The sequence below is a fragment of the Dama dama genome, chromosome 10 (genome assembly GCF_033118175.1).
Source record: "Dama dama isolate Ldn47 chromosome 10, ASM3311817v1, whole genome shotgun sequence".
Lineage (NCBI taxonomy): Eukaryota > Metazoa > Chordata > Mammalia > Artiodactyla > Cervidae > Dama > Dama dama.
In genome coordinates, this window is record NC_083690.1 from 37,595,060 (window position 1) to 37,614,849 (window position 19,790).

A 19,790-nucleotide genomic window follows, 5' to 3' on the forward strand; every position below is an offset into this window, starting at 1 on the left:
AGTGCTTTGGCCACGGAATGAATTCCTGAGAATTGGGACCTTTTGAGCCAAACGGACCGACAAATCCCTACCGTTTTTTCCTTCCTCTGTGAGGAGGCCTCTTCAGAGCCCGCCTTCCCTCTGTGGAGGTCTCCCCAAGGAACGTTCTCTACCCTTCTTGGGTCAGAATCGTTCCGTGCTCTCGAGGTGGCTCCACAGGACCGAGGAGTTGAGGGAGTTCAGCCGCCCCCCAAACACAGGAAGACAGTGACCTGAACCCCTCTTTCCACCAGACTGGCTGCCCCTGAACTCAGAGAAATTATGGACCAGCTCTCCTGGCCCCGGGGTGATTGACCCGGAGACTTGTCAGATGATGTTCACCACAGAGAACTTGTCAGATTCCCGACTTCACAGCCACACATACTGTCTTCTCTGGGGCTGTTGATGCAGCGCTAAATGCCCTGGAATAATTGGTGTTTTTGGTCCCTTGGCTGCAAAGTCTTTGGTCTTAGGGCGTAATAGGGCACTTTGAGAGAAAGATCATTTTCAGTTAATTACTCCCTCCTGGAGACAGCATCCTGACAGAGGAAGGACCGCACGCGGAAGCGAGAATTCCTCCTATGTCTCCAAGTCAGAGGAGCGAATCCGGAAGTATGAGTTGTTACCCAGAGTCAAAATACCAACAGTGTTTTACTTAGATCCCACCTCTACAAAGGACAGTTCCTTCTTTGAAGGGGTTTATAGTCTGGGTAAATGAGGGTGACACATACAAATCAATAATACCAGACTCTTTATGATAAATGACAAGGTAAGAGAGAATTTAGCCCCAGAACAGTAACAATGAGACATTTAATGTTAATCACTGATTCTATCTTTTGAGTTAATATTTTGCATTTCAGCCTAAACAAAGCTTACCATTAGATACATTTTCTTTCATATTTTATGAGCCATTCTGGATGGTAGACTCTTAGTTCCTCAGGGGCTCTTAAGTGAAACCATCATGTTCTATAACTGAGGAAACAGGACCAGAGGTTTTTGAGACTCCAGGAAGATTTTTATGGAAGTCAGTGGCAATGCTGACGTGATTCCTAGTCCAGAACATCGCCCCCTAATCCCATCATGGTCTGCTTTAAGAACCTTGGAATTACAAGGAAATCAAATTATTCTTAGTGTGTTTTTTTTTAGACTACTGTGATGACCCTGATCCAACATGAGGACTGTGCCCTTTAAAACAATCAATTCCAGGGAAGTTGGTACTGAGAAATGGGAAACAGGAGGAAGGGAGCAGTTGGACACTGCTATGGATGATTTTATTTGCATTATTGATTCATTTGGAATTGATTTCATCAAGAGCGCGCCCCTCCTGTCTCATTGTGCTTTCTTCTTTATGTCTGGATGTAGGATCTCTTTTTTGGTAGGTTCCAGTCTTCTTTATTGATGGCTGTTTAGCAATTAGTTGTAATTTTGATGAGCTCTTTAGAGGCAGTGAACTCAGTGTCCTACTACTCTGCCATCTTGTACTATCCCCATCAATTGGAATTGGAATAGGACTAGATTGGAGTTTTGGTCGAGCTTCAAGTCATCAAACAATGAGTATTCACCAAGTGCCAAGTATTGTCAGGCATTTTGTGCAGTGTACAGAAGAGTTGGGTGAAATTCTACTGTCCTCAAGGAACTTAGAGACTAGGGTGAAACCAGTTCACAGATGTCTTAAGTAGAAGGAAATGCATAGTACCTTGAACCTGGAAGTGCCTAGTTAATGTCTGTTGAATGAAACGATGAAGAAAGGAAAGTCTTGAGATTTCAGTTGGTCATTCCCAGTTGTGAATGGGAAAGGGGGTTTGTACAGATAGGAACATCAAGAACATAACCAATCATATGTTGGAAAGATTATGTGTTTGCAAAGATCTAAGAATTTCCTTCTGTTCAGGAAACCTTTGATACAGTATCTGGAATGTGGATTTGGAGAGTAAGAAGGTTGGTTCTTGCTTGTGCCACCAGCTGAATGACAGTGAGCACTTACTGCCAATCTGCCTCCACTTCTGTCTCTTGCATGAGTTAATGCTAGCCACCTATTCCCCATAAGACTCTTGAAAATATTATTGAATCAATGCCTATAAAAGTTATAAGTTAACAGGGACTTCTCTGGTGGCCCAGTGGTTAAGACTCTGTGATTCCACTGCATGAGGCATGCGTTTGATCCCTGGTCCTGGAACTAAGATCCCACATGCCATGTGATGTGGCCAAAAAGTTAAAAAAAAAAAAAAAAAGTTAACAGAAGGACAAAACCATGAATGAATACTCTGTGTTAATAATCCTTAAGATTTAGATATTGTCCCAAGTGCTGGGTGTGGTCCTAAGGAGGGAAAATTTCCTGTAGAAAAGGTCTTATACAATTCAGTGCAGAGGGATTGAAAAATGCATGCAGATTTTTCCGCTCTAGGCTGATCATCCAGTTCATTTCTATAGCGAAGGGGTGGGGCCAGTTTATGGGGTGTCTAGGGAAGTAAGATAGTCTCAGATGGCTTCCCTGGTGGCTCAAATCGTAAAGAGTCTACCTACAATGTAGGAGACCCAGGTTCAATCCCTGGGTCGGAAAGATCCCCTGGAGGAGAGCATGGCCACCCACTCCAGAATTCTTGCCTGGAGAATCCCATGGACAGAGAAGCCAGCTACTGTCCATGGGGTCACAAAGAGTTGGACACGACCGAGCAACTAATGCATAGCTGATTTACAATGTGTTAGTTTCAGGTGTTCAGCAAAGTGGTTCAAAGACTGATCATCCAGTTCATTTCTGTAGCACAGGGATGGGACCAGTTTATGGGGTGTCTAGGGATGTAAGAGAGTCTCAGATGTATGTAAATAGCATACTATCACAAATACCATACTTACAAGAGCAAGCATATAAGCATACTTATGAATTCAAAATATCATTTTCCTAATTTGATAAGTGAAATCTGTACTCACCAGCCTGTAAATCTCCTGAAGGGCCACTTCTTACACATTTTGTTTCTAACACATTTTTTTTTGTTTTGTTTCTAACACATTTTTAAAATGTTTTTATGCAATCTATTATTTTTTTTAAGAAGATAGTGTGATAGCTTAAAAGAGTTCATTAACTTTGGAGATAAATAAAACTGGGTTCAAACTCTGACTCTGCAGTTTACCAGCTACAGTACATATGTAACTTTGGGCAAGTCAGTCAACTTCTCTAAGTTTCCGTCAAATAAGGATAATAGTTTTCAGGTCTTCTCTTGGATTCATTTTTTAAAAAATTTTTGGCACCCCATGTGGCATGTGGGATCTTAGTTCCAAGTGGCATGTGGATTCCCCATGTGGCATGTGGGATCTTAGTTTCCTCTGCCAGTGAAAGTGCAGAGTTTTAACCACTGGACCATCAGGGAGGTCCCAGTAACCATTAAAAAAAAATTACCTGATTTGTCATATTTATTTTGCTGAATCCTAATGCATTAATGATATGTCCTTTACACATTTACATTGTTTATTTGCTTTATGGTACCTGTCTATTAAAGATAATATTTAATTCTCGTCAAATATAGTGCATGTCATGTACTGCTCAACAAATGTAATCACCATGGAGGTCATTAAGCGTTAGATAATTACATAATTAGTGTTTATATTATGTGGAAATGTTTGAAGAATTGTTTTATAGGTGTTTAGAAGGTTTTTGGTGATATCTTTTTTTTTAAAGTTGTATTTATTTTATTTTTGGCTGTGCTGGATCATTGCTACGCAGGCTTTTTCTCCAGTTGTGGTGAGCAGAGACTCCTCTCTAGTTGCGGTGCATGGGCTTATTGCAGTGGCTTCTCTTGTTGCAGAGTGTGGGCTCTAGGTATGAGGGCTTCAGTAGTTGTGGCTCCCAGGCTGTAGAGCACAGGCTCAGTACTTGTGGCACATGGACTTAGTTGCTCTGGTGCATTTGGGAATCTCCCTGGATCAGGATCGAACCCATGTGTCCTGCATTGGTAGGTGGATTCCTTACCACTGAGCTACCAGGGAAGCTCCTAAAAGTTGGTTTCTAAAAAATATCTGTAGAAAAAAAGTATTACGGGATCACTGCTCCAAAACCTCAGGATACATTTTTCATTAGCCTAAGCCAAATTTCAGGGTTCAGAGGAGAGAACAATCCCTTATAATAGCCAGCAAGTTCCCTTCCAGTCTTGTGGATTTACCATACCTCAAGGCTGGCCTTTTCACAACAGATCTCCAACCTCAGTTCCTGGTATCGTGTGGGTGGAAGGGCAGCCGTCTTTGTGATTTCTGGAAACATCCAAAGTTGTGCTCCCTGGGGGGTTGACCCAGAACATGCTGGGTTCCCTTCAAGGACCCAGGATTAGTTCACATGTGAAAGAAGGAAGAGGAAGCTAATTGGTGTATGTACCTTCAAATGTCTCTGGGATTTGCTTTAATCAGGTATGGGAAGATACACAGATGTAGAAATGATTGTCACGAAGGAGGAAGTTTATCCACTCAGAGACCTGCCCCTGGAAGCAGGAGGTACAGCCTGACATGCCACACAGGGCCTTGTGGGGAAGCCCCAGGGCTGGTCAGGAGCCAGAGGAGCAAGGGGAAAGCAGGCCATGAGCTTTCATTATGGCTCCCACAGGAAGGAAAGGGGGCAGCTGGGTGAGCAGGGTTAGGATTGGCTGGTGGAGTAATTTCAGTGGGCTCTGGCAGTCCCTCGTTGTCTGGTCCTGGTCCTGGGATGATTACCAAGGGAAGTATTGCCTCCCAAGGTACAAGAATAGGGTAGAGGAGGTGGTTCAGGGTGTGGGCACTGGATTGGTGAGCCTGTGTATGAGAGCCACTTGCTGTTCCTCAGAATCGGCAGCCCTGGGAGAGGCAGCGTCTCCTCAGCCAGGGAGCCCCCAGCTGCCGGAGCTTCAAGAGTATAGAAGATAAAACATATATATTTAATATAGCCAGTGATAAAAAATTTAGCAGTCTTGAAAATGATCCCAAAACATTTAGCAAAACCATCTAAATAAATCTTTGCTCCACTTACTCTACAGAACATGGTGCCAGTGCCCATGCTGATTTCAGTCATCATAGATACCGATTAATATTATTTTGCAAGACTGCATAGATTATACCCTCTTAGATCTTTAAGTCATTCTGAAATCACGTGTCCTTAGGCAAAAACAGCAGGCTTCCCTGGTGGCTCAGCTGGTAAAGAATCCGCCTGCAGTGCAGGAGACCCCAGTTTGATCCCTGGGTTGGGAAGGTACCCTGGAGGAGGGCATGGAAACCCACTCCAGTATTCTTGCCTGGAGAATCCCCATGGACAGAGGGGCCTGGTGGGCTATAGTCCATGGGGTCCCAAGGAGTTGGAAACGACTGAGCGACTAACACTTTCAGGCAAAAACAGCATATGTGGCTAACTGAAGTCTGTTCTGTTTTTTTTTTTGTTTTTTTTAATAAATACTGGGTCAGAAACTTCACCTCATCTCCTGCCACAGAGAATTATTTCTATCTCTGCTTTAACTGAATGGTCTTGGGCAAGTCACTGATCCTATCTCTGTCTGGGCCCCCACTCTCCCCAGCAGAGTGAGGAGCTGCTGTGGAATTTTCCACATGTGGAGAATTCTCCACGTGTGGGCTGTCCTCCAGGTCTAAAACTTCATGGATGCCCCTTGCATCTCTCCAGCAAGAGGCTTGCTGCCATCAGCTACCAGACTAACAGCCTGGGAGAGTCTCCCTGGGAAGGTCAAGTGCGGAAGTCATATGGAATGCTAGAAGGAACTTGGCAAATGCCTCAGTGTTAGCATAATGGGCGCTCTGCCAAGTTATCTTGTTTAAACTTCACATTCCTATGAGGCAGATGCTGTTATTATTCCTCATTTAATAGTCAAGAAAGCAGGAGGTAAGATAGGTTAAGTTGCCCAAGGTCATACTAGTGGGAAAGTGGAAACCATATCCGTCTGACTTCAAAGCATAAGAATTAGACTTATTTTGTGTAATTACAGAGGTGAAGACTAGATCGAAATACAGTCAAAATAGGGGAGACATACTATGATTCAGTACTGAGTGGGACTTTTGAACCATGATTGTCAGCCAGAACGGCAATGGGCTGCCTTTTTCCACTGGAAGAGTTCAAGTTGGATTACCATTTACTTTTCAGGGATGCTTTGGAAGGGAATCCCAAACTGGCCAAAAGCTGGACTCAACACCCTCTAAATGTCCCTTTCAGTTCTAAAATCCCTCCTCCCCCAATATTTCTTTATTTCCTTATTTGGGTGTGCTGGGTCTTAGTTGCAGCACCAGCACGCAGGATCTTCAGTTGCGGCATGTAGGATTTTTAGTTGTGTCCTTTGGAAGCTTAGTTGCGGCGTGTGAGCTCTAGTTCCCTGACCAGGGATCAAACCCGGGCCCCCTGCACTGGGAGCATGGAGTCTGCGCCACTGGACCACCAAGGAAGTTCCTAAAATTCTAATATATAATAATTCTTAGATTGTGTGATTTGGTGTCTCCCCTTAGTCACGCACAGCATTTGGAGACCCCACCACCAGAGGGCAGTGTTTTCACATTGGTGTATTTGCACCCACGGACCCAAACTGGGTTCCCTCCAGAGCTGTCTAGAGTGCCAAGTTCAGAAACATCACAAGCATGATGTGGGCACCACCAACGGAATATTACTATCCCTTCCTCTACCAGCCCGAACAATGACTTCTGTCTGCCATTGCATTGGAGAGAGGTCAGGTGGTGAGATTCAAACGGAAGCCCCCATCTCCAGAGTACTGGGGTGGGGGTCTTTCTGAGGGCTCTGCCCCTGCACCCCAAAGACTAGGACAGTAAGGAGAGGAATGGGGTTGAGAAGTGCCAGAAAATGAGAAAAGAAATCTGGTCACACTCGGGGAGACTGAAGGACCCAGGAACAGAAGAGTGACTTGAAGAGACCCTGAGACCTCTCTTCCATTCAGGTGGTTCTGCAGGGTCCTGGGTTATCAACACCAGGGTTGGCAAGTGGATTCCACCAGTGGGCAGGGATCTGATTTTCTTTTTTTAAAAGATGTTCATTTATTTATTTATTTATTTGGCTGCCTCAGGTCATCCCACAGGCTCAGTCGTTGCAGCACAGGGGCTTAGTGCTTGTGGGATCTTAGTTCCCCATCCAGGAACTGAACCCACATCCCCTGCAATGCAAGGCAGATTCTTAACCCCTGGACCATCAGGGAAGTCCCCAGCCTGATTTTAGGAAGTGCTCTGTGCAATGTCAGAAAGCACTGCATTTCTTTGGGAGGCGTTCATTCCACTCTGTTGTCCCTTCAGGTCTGGCACTCTCTCATTGCGGATTAACAGCAGTGAGATACAATACATGAAACCATCTGCCCTCCCAGAGCTCACCTGCCTGTGTCTGAGCATCCGGGGAGACACTGAGGCAGGGTGTGTATGTGGGGGGGCCTTTGGGTCGTTAGCCTGGACGGGTCTTACCGTCCCTTCAGGGCATCCTGTAACTATCAGCTCTCTTTGTCTTCATATCTCTGATACACAGGCCTGTGAATGAGGACACAGGGACACCACAGGACCCTGGTAGACTGTAAAAACTGCCTTTGGATTTCGAAGTCTCAGGAAAAAATTCTTCACGTAAAAACAATCTCCAGTCAGCCTATTTTTCATGTTTCTTGTATTTAAGATTCATGGGGACAAGGTATTAAAATTGTCCACGTGAGAAATTACTTATAGAGAACAGCCAGGTCCCAGAGACATTACACATTCCATCCTTGACATGAACATGTAGGATCTCGGCTAAATCAGACCCACGGTTACTGTTACCCAAGTGCTGGTGCTTGATGCGTCTCTCAGAGAAGCCGTGCTAATTTTATTGCTTCTAATGGCCAGGAGTTTACATCCCCACGCCTCTCGCCCCCACGGCTATCTTTCTTCTTCTGCACCTCTTTCTGGCTTGCACTTTCCTTTGCATAGTATTCTCAAAATAGACCCAGTTTTCCATTTTTCATATATTTTTTCCTCTCAATGGTCTGCTGTTGAGATATGTATCACCCTGGAAGGAAAAAGAGAGAGAGGGTGAGAAGATCCTTGTGGACCAGAGCTGGGAGCTCTAACATCTTTGTCCCCTTCTTGCTAGAAAGACAGTGCCCTCAGGTGCATGGGCTGCTTTTCCTTCCTTGTAATGGGCATCACCGGGTCATACCTGGTTCATCCTCTTCTAGGTTGTAAGGCTTTAGGGACCCCTTCTTTGGGCCTGGCATGCCTGGATGGGCCTGGGATATGGGATTAGAGACTGAGATTTGACCCCGACACAGAGAGCAGACCCCAGGGGCTCCACCTCATCCCCTCTGGGTGCTGTTGGCAGGACTGTGCCATGGTGACAGGACGGTGACATGAAGACAGGGCAGCTGGACCAGGGCCAGCAGTGCCCAGGCATAGCCAGTCAGTCACCAAGCCCCAGTGCGGGGGGATCTGCTTCACATGGTGCCTGATCCTGGAAGCTAAGACCTAGGTAGAAGGGGCTGCAGTGCCTCCCGAGTCTGGGTGGTGCAGGGAGCCTCAGGAGTAACCCCCGCCAAGGGGGGAGCTCAACAGAAGGGACCCCGTGGAGGTTTTTGCCCTGAAAGGAGGTTACACGTTAATTGTAGGACTCATCCAGAGGCAAGCCACTGGTTTCCTTAACTTCCTCAGAGAGCCATTCTTTGAGTCAGAGAATTAAGAAAAAGATCCTGCATCCTATTTTTTTATTCCCTCCCTAAGCAAACAGTAAGAAAAGACTTATCCTGAATCCAAGAGAAGTCAGATAGAGCAAAGTAGAGCAGGTGAACTTGGAGCGTGGAGTCCACACCTACCAGCTATGTGCTGGGGCCATGGCCCCTCACTCCTCAGACAGCGTCTTGGAGGAGCCCATCTCGGGCACCTGGGTGATCTCCACGGAGGTGATGCCCTTGTCAGCTGCATGGTGTCTGGAGCGCAGCTTGCTGAGGTCAGTCTCCGCCGTGCCCGCCCGCTCCTCAGCATCACCCAGCTCGTGCACCGTCTTCTGTAGCGGGCCAGCATCTGGTTGGCCTGCTCCTCCTGTGACCGAGGCACTGTGGAATATGGGGCATGAATCTAGCTTGTTCTGGTTAAATGTGCATTGTTTTTGCTTGTACCCAGACATCCTAAGAGTCCAGTCATTCTGTAAGGCTCATTAGAAGACACAGCAGTCCTGGGTCAGGGGCACACTCCAGGTCACCACGGACACCCACCTTCAGCGCTTTGAAGGTTTTGGGCTTTGACGTCCATGTTTCTAAATGAAATGTGCTCTGTGTGGTTTTAGGCGTTAGCTCTTGGTGCCCTGCTGTGGAAGCTGTGACTTTGGCACTTTCTCTGGGCCCTGTCCCTCATTTCCCATCCCCTCATCTTCCCAGTGGAGCCACAGCGTCGTTTTAGTTAGAACCGTATTTCCTGTAAGCCTGACCTTCAGCGAGGCTTTTGGGAAGGGTGGCGGGTGCCCGGGTGCCTGACAGAGTCAGCGTGGTGGGCCCAGAACGGGCAGTGAATGGCAGCAGAGCCAAACCTCTACGTCCTGAGGGGCCGGGGACTTGCCGCCCTGCTCCTCCTCCAGCTGCTTCTTCAGCAGGTCCAGGTCACGCTTGGTGTTGGCGAGACTCACCACGGCCGCGCTGTGGGCCTGTGGAGGCCACCGGCCTGTCAGAGCCCCCTGGTCTCTGTGGCACCTGAAGCCAGCTCTTAAAGATATGTGATTTTGATCAACAGTACCACAAGAGGCGAAGACATAAGAGTCTACAACCCAAACCGCCGAGGTTTAATTTTCCTTGATTTCTCCCCATTGCCGTCCACAAGGATACATAATTTCTTCCATTTAATTAGCCTCGTGCACCCGCACGCATGCTCTAGTTTTGTAGTTAACTTTTTTACTCGCTGTGGAATCAGATAATTTTCACGTTCCTTCTGCATCTTCATAACACACGACTTTCTTCAAGGAGGCGGCACTGTCACCCCCAACCTCACCCCTAAGCCAACCTCGGACTCTTCATCCAGCTACCACTTGGAATCGTCCACCTGCAACATCAGGGATGTCTTTATCCGCAGGATCTGGTTGAGCCAGTTCTGGGATTCTTCATACTCCCAGGTCAGCTCACCGTTTTCAGTGGGTGAGAAGGGAACAGAAATGTGGAGCCAGATCCTAAGCCTGGCTCTCAAAGAACCCATATATACGGCAGCTTGGCCAGCAGAGCTGGGATGGGGAGCACGGTGACCCCCACCTCAGCTGCCCAAATTAAGTGGGCCCAAGAGGGGCGCAAGTGCCCAAGGGTCCCCACCGTCCAGGTGATGTGCTTGGGATAAGTGGCTTCAGATAATGAGGCTCCCAGGCCCTGGCAGGGGATACACAAAGAAGTTTGGAGACAACAGTGAGGTCAAGAATGTTTGCATTGAAAAATCCATTAGTCTCAGCCCCTGAGCCCACACTCCTGTCATCTGAGGACTGATTCCCGGAGCCAGAGGCCAGGAGGAGGTGCATGCGCCAGAGGACCAGCGAGGGTTTCCAGCTCTGCCCTATTTGTCTTCAGTTTTGTGACCAAGTCACCCCAACCTCACTGTTCCACTCTTCTTATCCATCCAGTGGGGAAATTGATTTTAAAAAGTATTGAGGATGCGGGCAGTAAGGCCAAATGATGCCTCGGGTTCTCTGGTGTCTGTGCTCCAGAGCCGTGTCTCACTGGCATGCCTAAGGAGTGTGAACCTCTCCAGGGAACTACACTTTTGCTTGACCCACCTGTTAACCCCTGTCTAGGGCCCAGACTCTGTGAAGTTAGATGTTAACTTGCATATGGATGAGTCGCGAATCGTTTTTGGCCTAGAGATGTAAAGAATTTCTTCTGGTAGAAAAAACCCCAAATCAAACCCAGAGGTTGCAGTATTTTTGCCCTGTTGGACAGGAACCAGTTTTGTACCTAACTTGTCAGAGTTACTGAAGCGTTCCTTTCCTGACTGGCTGTGTAAACCTTGGCCTCTCGGATGCTTTTCAAAGGTGGCTCTAACATCTTTCTGGTTCCCTCATTAGTGACCCATGTTTGCTTTACGTTTGTAGGCAGACCATGTTTTAAAATGCTTGAAAATTGTGTTATGTAAGTAGTACTGCTCCTCCCGCTGATCTCACAGAGAGATGGAGAGAACTGACAAGAAAATGTTTTGGGTAGTGTTCCCTGTTTTACGCTGTAGAGATGTTACTTTGATTAATCCCTCAGCGGGTGGAAGAAAATCTCCTTGTCTCATCACAGGGGATGTGGGTTTTCCAAGGTCAGGGAGGCTTCGGGAGGGGACCCAGGTCCTCTTTCAGATTCCTTGAGGTTCCCCATTCTGTCCTCAGGAAGCTGTGGGGAGGGGCGAGCTCACCCTGGAGGTGGCTCCGATTGGCGTTGATTTCCACCTGGTTCCGCTCCAGCTCAGCCACCTTCGCGTCAGCCTCTGCCAGGTTGTCCTCCAGCTTTCAGATGTGGGCCTCAGCGTTCATCTGCTCAGCAAGAATGGACCCAGTGGGGGAATGAGCAGGCCCAGGCCAGGCCCACCCTGCTTCCCAGCTGGGCTGCCCTCTTGCAGCCTCCCAGGCCACCTGCCTCATCCTTTTAGAACACCCTCATCTCAGCAGCTCACCATTTTCTATCAACATAAACCCAGAGCCTTTGGGTTGGCACACAGCCCCTCACTTGTGGGCCCCAGCTCACACAGTAAGAAAATGCCGCATTAGAGCAGGAGTCTCAGATAAGACAGGCGCTACAGTGGTGCCTCAAGAGTGTCTGTAGTTTGGAGAAACCTGTTGGCTGGGACCTGGGCCCCCAAAGCCTCTTCCCTGCTCACCTCTGGGGCCCCCCAGTTCCCTGGAGCCCCTCACTTCCCTTACGTCACACAAAGACTCTTCCTGTGGCAGGCACTGGATAAATGCATGTTGAGTGACTGACTTCATTTTCTTTCCTGCCATGCATCACTTTTTCAGCGTGGTTGTGACTGCACTTGTCTCTCCTATGTCTCCAGCTCCTCGAGGACACAGTCCTCCTAATGTCATGATGATCCTAGTAGCTCACGTTTGCGGAGATTTTCCTTATATGCCAGGGACTGTTGTAGCCCTAACGAGCACTGTGAGATGGGGATTATCTTTATCCCCGTTTTATGGATGGGAAAGCCGAGGCACGGTTGGGTGTTGGCCAAGGTTATATCCCCAGAGTGTGGGGTCTGTGATGGGTCTGTCTCGGTTCCCTTCACAGCATCTAGATTGTGCCTCAGGCCTGTCAGGGGGCTCGGGGGATATTATTTGAGAAGGCTCTGCGGGGATCCCCCTCACCTTGGACTTCTGCGTGGTCTCCACATTGGCGTTGATCTGGGCCTTCATGCCCTGCTTGTCCTTCTCCAGCTTGGACATCACCCTCTGCAGGTTCTCCACGTGCTCGATTAGCTCGGCCACAGAGTCCGTGTGCTTCCTGTGCAGTCTGGAGGCCGCCGCGGCACTCTGCAGGGCCGCCGCCTCCGGCCCCCCTGAGGCGTTCAGTCTCAGCTCTGCTTGTACCCACTGAACTGAGCAGCCCAGAGCAAAGTGGACGGAACCAGCCCCCTCTTGCCTGTTCTCTATCAATTGGTTTCTCCTCTAGGTAGCCCCGGGAATTCAGCAAGAACTAACCAGTTTTTCTCCCCTTGCTCATCGTCCAGTAGGCAGGCGGGAACGGGGGTCCTGGGGCCCCTGAGGATGGTACCTGAGCAGAGGTGGCTCCCCCAGCCTCTTCCAGCCTGTCACTTAAGCCTTCCAGGTCTCGGGACAGGTTGCTGTGTTGTTTCTCCACCCGGGGGAGGTGAATGACGCTGACCCTGACTGTCCAAGAGCCCCTGTTTCCTCTAGTAAAGACTGGGATGACCCAGTGGCATCTGTGAGGCCAGGGGCCTGCGCTTGCAGGGGGTCTGTCCTCTGCCCCCCGCCCCCACCCTCAGCAAAGGGAGCTGTCTGGGGGGCCTTCGTGTCCATCCTGCCCCCCAGTCCCACCGGGCTGAAGCTGAATTGTGTATGTTTGGGTTCATCTCCCTGCAGGATTCCTCCCCACAAGCCTCCCTGCACTCCTGGCTCTCCCCTCCACACCTCTACCTGCGCATGCAGGTGTTATCTGATCCCCTTTGCCTGGAACCTCCTCCCACCTCGGCCTGTTGAAGTCAGTCTTCAGGCGCCCAGGCTACTGCTGCCGCCTCCGCTTGGACCGCAGCACAGAGCATCTGTGCATCTTTTGTCGTCGTCAGTATGCATGTGTAGCACGTGCCGGGTGCACAGGAGGTGCTCAAGAAACTAACAAGGCCCTTCCAGCTGGAACCCTGTCCTCCTCCTGTTGGCTTCCCGAGGAGTTTCTGCACCTGGTTGGACTGTGGCTTCCCTGGGTCTTTTGACTCCAGGAAGGGTGGGCGTGTTTCACTCACCTTGGCTCATCCGCCCTCTCAACTTCCAGCTCTTGCTCCAGCTCCTGGATTCATGCCTAGCAGGCAAGTAAGCAGACAGAGCAATTTCTCTCTCCGGTGTGAGGTTAGAGACCTACCCATCGGCCTTGTAGGATGGAAATGAGAGACGGCAGCTTAAGCCCATGCGGGACGCTGTCAAAAGCAGAAGGAAGCAGGGCGCAGACAGTGTGCGATGACCCTGAGGCAGGAGGGAGGCTGGGGTGTGCACAACCGCGCCAGGGCCCGGCCTGGCTGGCCTGGACAGAGTGGTGGGGGACGAGCTAGGGAGGGAGCAGCGCTAGATCGTGGAGCGCCCTGCGGCCACTGTGAGGACTTGGAACTGAAGCCAGCGTGAGGCGGCTGTGAGTCCGTCTCTGAAGACTCTGTGGCAGCAGCCGGTCAGCAGCCAGGGGCCGAGGCCCAGGCCAGTGCATTTCAGGAGGGGAGCCGGGTCTCCTCCACCCCGGACAGACCTGGAGTTCCTTTAGTTTCTGCTGCGATGTGGAATTCAGAGACTGCTCGTCCTCATGCTTAGAGTTGACAGAATTGATTTCCATTTCCCTCCTGCGGGAGGAGGTTTGCCCTCCTGAGGAAAAGCTCTGAGGCTGGGCTAGTGAGCTGGCACGGGAGTGGAGCTGGGAGAGACCTTGACCCTGCTGAGACCCCCTCACCCCGACTCCTGGCCTTCTCACCCTATAGATGAGTCACCCCACCGAGCCCTAGACTCTGTCCCACTGGCTTCTCACCCACCCACCCATTCATTCACTCACTCGTGCCTTTATTATTTTGCCTCTTACTTATTGAGTCCCTCCTGGTGCCAGACATCGCCTGGGATTCCAGGGACTCTTCAGTGAACAAAACGGACAGAAGTCACTGCTCTGGTGCAGCTTATAGTCTGCAGACGCCAGAATCGCACAAAACACTTGTCCTTTTTAGGGAAAACGTTCCTCCAAAAACTTGCCACCAAAGCCTGTCTCCTCCTGATGCATGAGTCCCACGCACGTGTCAGGAGCCACGTGTGAGAACTAAGAGGCCAGAGACCAAGCAGATGGATGGGGAAGATGGGCCAGGGTCCCAGCTGCACCTTCTGGGTGTGCCTCCAGAGAGGCTGAGAGGATTTGGCTGCACACGCCCTCTGAGCAGCCAGTGCCACTCAGTAGACCTGCCTCGGGCAGAATGTGCTTCAGGGTCACAATGCAGCTCCTGCCCCACAACGGCCCTCCTTACCTGCCTCCTTCTCTCCCTTCTCCCTGGCCTCTGACTCGGTTCTGGTTTCTGCTTGGACTGTTGCAGGAGCCTCCCAGTTGTCTTCCTGCTGCCAGCTTTTCTCACCCCACCTGTCCTCCGCGTTATCCCCAGGATGACACTGATAACATACCCCCTCCTCTCCTCGTGATCTTGGACAGCTCGGATTGTAGGCTTCTGTGCAGACTCCCTCCCTCCGGGGTGGCAGCTTTGCTCACTATCAGCTTCTTGTCCAGCGTCCGTGGCCCTGTGTGCGGCTGGGAGCTCCTTGAGCACAGGGAGCACCTACTCCTGCCTCCCTGATCCTCCGTGCCGGGCACAGTGCCTGGCACAGAGTAGGTGCTGGGGAAGTGCGTTTAGTACACAAGGCCCTGAGCACGGCGCTGTCCAGGAAGTGCTTGGCGTTGCTGACACTGCTGCGGGCGAAAGGAAAGACTGCATGCTTTCCCACCACCTCCTGGAGGTGGATAGCTCCATCTCATGGAGGTGGTCGGTGGTAATCTGCAGGTCACTCTCAGCTTTCCGGCGAGCCTTTTCCTCTTCCGCCCAAATTATCTTTTCCTGTTTCCAGTTATCCTCCAGCTGCGGAGACAAAAAATACAAGAGAAAGTAGAGCTGTGTGTGTGGTGGGGGAGGGGGATGTCTGAGGCCAGAATGCAATAAAGAACCAGACTGGGCCAGGTTCCTTAGCTGTGGCATCAGAAAGACCCTCACTTCCTGGTTCCCAGAATGGACAGACCTGGCCATCAGGGTGTAGAATCAGGCCCAGGGACGGGGCATTACCTTGTGGATCTGGGGGGTGAGCTTGCTGTTGGTCTTGGTCAGGTGGTTCACCTTGTCCTCCTCAGCTTGCACCAAGGTCACCAAGGATTTTCTGGAAAGATACATGCATGTGTCCCATGAGGCAGGTGGGAACAACTGAACAGAGCTGGTTCTCTGCCATCACTTCCGGGCCGAGTTGATGATGTCAGTGATCAGTTACAGAACACATGCTCCTGAGTGATGCATGAGGCCAGGGCACGCTGATCTCCCGTCAGCCGCACGTGGACCCCAGGGGCAGCTGGGAGCTCTGGTTCTCCAAGGGGCATATAGGAAGTCTGCAGGGGTGTGGCTTCTGGTTGTCATAATGTTTGGGGTCCTCACTATGTGGGTGAGGTTTTGCTAAATGTCTGGTTTTGCTCTGGACAATGGGTCATGAAGAATAATTCTGCAGTCCAGCCAGGCATTCATGTAAGTAAACAACTATTTATGCCCTTCTGAACCTAGAACTCAGCACCTCTTCACGTTTAACTCAAAATTTTTCTTAGTATACACTACATTTTAAAAGAATGATCTACCATGAAAACTGAGAGAGGATTTTACTTGTTATTGAAACTTCCCTGAGAATTATTCTCTGTTCCGTAAAATCTCATCACTGGCAGCACCCACACTTGGCTACCTGAGTCACCAACACCCCCTCCAGTGCCCATCTGCAGCCGTCAGAGACGGGCTCGGGCAGGCTGCACTCTCAGATCCGCCTGAGCTTTCGCACTTTGACAGCCTCATTATTTATTATGAATTAATGTCACTCATTTCTCCATTTATATGGAAGGGCACCCAATTGATTTTCCTGAAGATATGTATTAGTTACATTATCGTTGTCTTCAATTCAGGATAGTAAGAGGGCCTTCCAAAATACAGTTGATCCTCATTGTCTGTGAGTTATCTATTTGCCAATTGACCTACTCGCTAAAGTTTATTTGTAATCCCCAAATCAATACTCATGGTGCTTTTGTGGGTCATTCATAGACACGCCGAGCAGCGAAAATGTTAAGCCGCCTGAGGAGCACATTCCCAGCTGAGGTTGGATAAATGATGCTCTATCATCTCGGTTCAGCTCCTACTGCAAACAAGTGTCCTTTTCCTGCTCTGTTTAGTGCCTGTTTTTTCACATCGGTGCTTCTATTTTGGTGATTTCACTGCTTACGATGCCACCAAGCTGCCTGGTGTTCCTGACACAAGAAGGCTCTGCAGTGCTTTGCAGAGAAAGTCTGTGTCAGATGAGCTTTGTTCAGGCCTGAGATACGGTGACGGTTGCCCGTGAGTTCAATGTCAAGGAATCAACAATACATACTAAACACTGTGTGTTCTTCAACAGAAACACACATAAAACAGGATAATGTATTCATCGAAATCATATGTATGATGTATTAATGGGTTGAGAAAAACGCTGACCAAAGGTTTGCAGGAAACTAACCCTGTATTTCCCTGAGAGCAGAGGTTCAGGCTTTGCTAATTCAGTGACTTCAGCACCTTGAATAATGAGAACTGAGTGTGTTTGTTATAAAAGGGGGCCCTGGGTTTGATACGATGGAGAGTCAGAGTCTAAGGGGAGGTGTTGCCGGAGGCAGCAGAGAGAGGCGCTCTGGGGACACAGTTAGATCCATGATGTCAGCAAACACAGGGATGCGGGTCCGCTGAGTCTGCTTCGGGGCCTCAACTTGCTCTTGGAGCCTTTGTCTGGGCTCGGAGGTGTTCCGTGCCACCGCTGGCACTGACGGGTGGTCAGAGCTGGCTCCGCAGTCAGAGCCCTGTGATCTCAAGAGCTCACCTCTGTGTTGCTGCCATGAATCGAGGTTTGCTGGTGCTTTAGAGCTCCAGGGCACTTCCATGGGCCCACTTTGTCCTTACAATGCTAGGAGCATCCCTCCCTGGTGCCTGGACCATTCTGACCCACACCTGCTGCCCCCTTTCACTCTGAACCTGTTCTAGTTTGGGTGATAAATGCCACGATCACCCCACCACAGCAAACCTGGAAGGGAGGCTGCCAGTGCCCGTGCCTGCTTGATGGACGAAGGCACTGTGATTCAGGGAGACTCAGTGACTTCCCAGGGCCCCCAGCTGAGGGGTGGCAAAGCTGGGATTTGAACAGGGGTCTCCTGTCTCCGAGCTCCACCTGCTCCTTCAAGGGGAGAGGCAGGTAGTAGCCACCTGATGCAGCTCCTGCAGCGCCCTCTTCTCCTTCTGGAGCTTGGCGATGGAGGCTTCTCGAAGGGAGAGGTCCCCAATCAGCGAACAGACTTTGTGATCCAGGGCCGGGAGGTGGGGTGGGGGACTTTAAGGCTGGGAAGATCCTTGGGGGCAGAGGGGAGGGGGCACATGCTCCGAGAGGAGGTCCTCAGCATGGCTGCACCCCAGGGTCACTTGGGGGCCCGGGAGATGCCAATGCCCAGCCAAGTCAGAATCTCTGGGTGAGGGGGCAGTGAGGACACCGTCAGGCCTTGACTCCTCAAAGGCTGGTGCTCGGACAGCAGCCACAGCATCGCCGGGACTGTTGGGAACACAGCCCCTCGGCCACACCAGACCTGCCGGCCCAGAGTCTGCATCTTATCGAGGTCCTGGTGGTTCGTGTGCACCTCAGCGCTGGAGATACCCCGGTCCACCTTCCCTTGCTGGGGGGTCCCATCCATGTGAGATTGGAAGGGGGCCTGGGGCTAAGGGCCAGCCAGGCAGTACCAGGAGCCGGGGAGCTGCTTGCAGGGGAAGCAACTGCTTGTTTGGGCAGAAACTGAGCAACTAAAGGTGACACCGCCTTACAACAGAGTTGCTTCTTCTGGGAAGGGGGGTTGCAGATATGGTTGGTGGTGCAGAGGGATGTTCCGTGAGGGGCTCCAGGAATGCTGAGGCTGAGTGGGCAGTGGGCCAGGCAGACACCCGGGAACCCAGGCACAAGGAGACCCAGCCAGGCCCAGGTGTCCCCATGAGGGGAGCAGCCCTTGGCCCCGAGTCAGCTGCTCTGTCTGACATCGTAGCACGGGCTGTGCGTGGCTACTGAGCCCTCGAAATGCAGCCAGGTTGACCGAGGAGCCGCCTTTGAAATTGTGCTGAATTAAGTTAAAATAGCTGCATCTGGCTGGCGGCTCATGTCCCAGGCAGCACTGCTGGGGGGCTCTGGGTGTGGCTCCTGCAGGGTGAGTGGACTAGGAGTTCCCTGGCCCTGGGAGGACTAGAATCAGGCCTGGGGCCTCCCCGCCTGCTTCTCCTTCTCCGTCTTGGCCTGCATGGTCTCCCCGGCCCTCCAGGTCCCGCCTGAGGTCGCTCAGCTTCCCCTCCAGCTTGCGCTTGTCGGCGCTTAACGGGGCTGACAGGCCTTCCTGCTCCTCCAGCCGCTCTCGCGTGTTGGAGATCAGGCTCTCCAGCCCTATCTTGGCCTTCATCATTGGGGTCAGGCACTCCTCCACATCCAGCAGGTTCTCTTGCTCCTGGTGGAGGAAAGAACGTTGGTCAAAGGCAGGGTCCCAGCACCTGCAGGGGACAATGACTGCAAACAGGCCTGGGGCTGGTGGGCCCCAAGCAAACGTGTCCTGGGGGTTGGACGGGGGCTAGGCCATCTCCAAGTTCCTTGACAGTGTGCGGGACCAAGGGTCATCCAGGAGCATGATCCCCAGACCAGCAGCAGCAGCATCACCAGGAAGCCGGTTAGGATGCGACATCTGAGGCTGCACCTGTGACCTGTTCATCTGAATCTGCATCTTAACGAGATCCCAGGTGATCAGATGCACCTCGAGGTGTTAGGAGAGTGGTGGAGGAGAAGTCCAGGCTCTGCCATCTGGCCCACTGACCCCGGGTGTGACTGTGTTTCCATCCACCCATGGGGAGGGGCCTCTCCACCCAAATAACTCCCAGCATTGGTTTAGCACTTTTGTGTTAACAATCCGGTTCCGTAGTCCACAGTTCATCCTTAGAACAATGCTGAGAAGCAAGCCAGGCAGGTGTTGAGAGAACCGACATGCAGAGGGGGGTGGAGTTGTCAGAAGGCACACAGGCAGTAAGTAGGGGTGTCCCCTGGGGTCTCCCTGAGATGAGGTCAGTAGCCATGTAGGTAGAAGACCAGACCAGCCAGATGACTTTCAGTTTGTGGCATAAATTTATGGAAATTCAATTCTTTGCAAAATAAGGGAAAGGGTCATCATGAAGGTGCTTCTATAAGTGGATGGTCCTTTTATCCCTGTGGTCTCACTTGGTCTCAGCCTCCCAAACACCAAATGAGGGTCCCAGCCAGAGCAACTTCTCCGGACTGTGGAGAGGCTGTGGAGGAACGATGTTAGAGACAGCTTAGGGAAGGTGGGTGGACGATGCAA

General features: G+C 50.8%; 1 pseudogene; it reads right to left on the reverse strand.

Annotated features, from left to right (window-relative positions):
- Positions 1 to 8,827: 8,827 nt before the first annotated feature.
- The window catches only part of LOC133063251 (myosin-16-like), a 41,818-nt pseudogene continuing 30,855 nt past the window's right edge, over positions 8,828 to 19,790 (reverse strand).